Source organism: Saccopteryx leptura, chromosome 7, assembly GCF_036850995.1.
Source record: "Saccopteryx leptura isolate mSacLep1 chromosome 7, mSacLep1_pri_phased_curated, whole genome shotgun sequence".
In the NCBI taxonomy this organism is placed as follows: domain Eukaryota; kingdom Metazoa; phylum Chordata; class Mammalia; order Chiroptera; family Emballonuridae; genus Saccopteryx; species Saccopteryx leptura.
Genome location: NC_089509.1, coordinates 43,985,418 through 43,987,159, shown reverse-complemented (window position 1 = coordinate 43,987,159; position 1,742 = coordinate 43,985,418). Strand labels below are relative to the sequence as shown.

Sequence of the window (1,742 nt, the reverse complement as noted above, 5' to 3'; positions counted from 1 at the left end):
GAGGTCAGAGAAGTAAAATAACTCAGCCAAGAACAGGATGGTCAGTGGTGGGACCATTCGAAGGAGGTGTCCACGCAGCCCCACTGAGTCGGCACTGTGCGCATTGCCACCCGGATCCCTGGGGTGAACTGTTTGAAAATCATTCCTCAGCGTTAATGAATAATCCATACACTGTCATCCGTGGACGTGAGGGCCTTTCGCCGAGTTGGTGTTCAGACATTGCCCTCTGTTTAACAACACCTGAGGGTGCCAGAGCCCCTTGCCTTTGAACATGGTACTATCAATAGTTGCCACCTGTTCTTGATGGCACGGAGTCCTCCACGACTAGAGTTTCTTCCTCTGTAAAATGCTCCCATTTATTGCAAAGTTTTTGAAGCTTCTTCTTCTTCTTCTTCTTTTTTTTTTTTTAAGATTGAGTTCATCTCACTTCACTCAGCTATCATTTAAGAACCTACTGTGTGGCTGATGCCACGCCTGACCTGGGGATGCCATCTCATTGCTAACCTTTGAGTCTGCCTCATGGCTTCACCACAACAGCCTTCTTCCCGAGATCCTCACTCCTTCCAATTAGCAAGAATCGTGCCTCAGATAAACTTCATTGGCTACGATGCTGCCACTGTGCAAAGATTTACTACTTTTTAAATAACTCAAAATGTTGTTCTGAAAGCGATCCCTTTTACTTTACATTGGTGACTTTCCACCGTTGCTGACATTAACATCATCTAGGGAGCATTGAAAAACCCTCCACTGCTTAGGCCACACTTCCTGCCACTTATATCAGAATCTCTAGGGATGGAATCCAGGGTGGGTATTTTTTAAGCTTTACAGGTGATCCCAATAATCAACCACGTTTGTGAGGCAGTAAAACCTGTTACTTGTCTCCTTCAGCTGTCCACTACTGTTACTACCCTCTGCAATTCAGTTCACTTTCAGTTAAAAGCCCTTTCATAATCTTTCTTCACCTACATAGCCACTTTTCAAAATGTACTTTCTTTTTATTACAAAAATATAATACATTGATTGTACAATCTTTAGTTTCGAATATACAGCTCAACAAGGAGAAGGAAATATAAATCACTAGTAATTTCACAGCCAGTGTCTTTTCCTTCTATTTCATTTGTGCGCGTGTGTGTGTATTTTATTGGACACATAGTTTTGTTACCTGCTCTGCTCCTCTGAACATCTTTTCATTTGAAATTCTCAACCTCTTCCCTTTCCCTCTCTGTCCTGACCTCCATAACTCTAAGAGGTCAGTCTTTCCTAGGCGTTTCAACCTGACTTTCTGCAATGAATTCTGCAGCCTCCTTTTATCCCAATTTCAGTTCAGAAGTACTCAACATGCTCCTTCTGGAGTCACTGTCCTTCCAAATGGCTCTACAATCTGGCTTCCCAACTGTTCAAGCCAGACGTACCTGAGGTCATCCTTGGTTCCTTGGACAACTCACATTTCATTTCTCACTAATTATTAAAGCCCATTCATTGTGCCTTTTAATTTCTTTTTTTCTGAAGTGAGAAGTGGGGAGGCAGAGAGACAGACTCCCACATGTGCCCGACTGAGATCCACCCAGCATGCCCACTAGGGGGCGATGCTCTGCCCATCCGGAGCATTGCTCCATTGCAACCAGAGTCATTCTAGCACCTGAGGCAGAGGCCATGGAGCCATCCTCAGTGCTCGGGCCAACTTTGCTCCAATGGAGCCTTGGCTGTGGGAGAGGAAGAGAGACACAGAGAGGAAGGAGCAG

The 1,742-nt window shown here is 44.7% G+C and overlaps 1 pseudogene; it reads right to left on the bottom strand.

The window, feature by feature from the left end:
• Positions 1-560: 560 nt before the first annotated feature.
• Positions 561-628, bottom strand: LOC136379181 (U4 spliceosomal RNA; annotated as a pseudogene).
• Between the last annotated feature and the right edge of the window lie 1,114 nt (positions 629-1,742).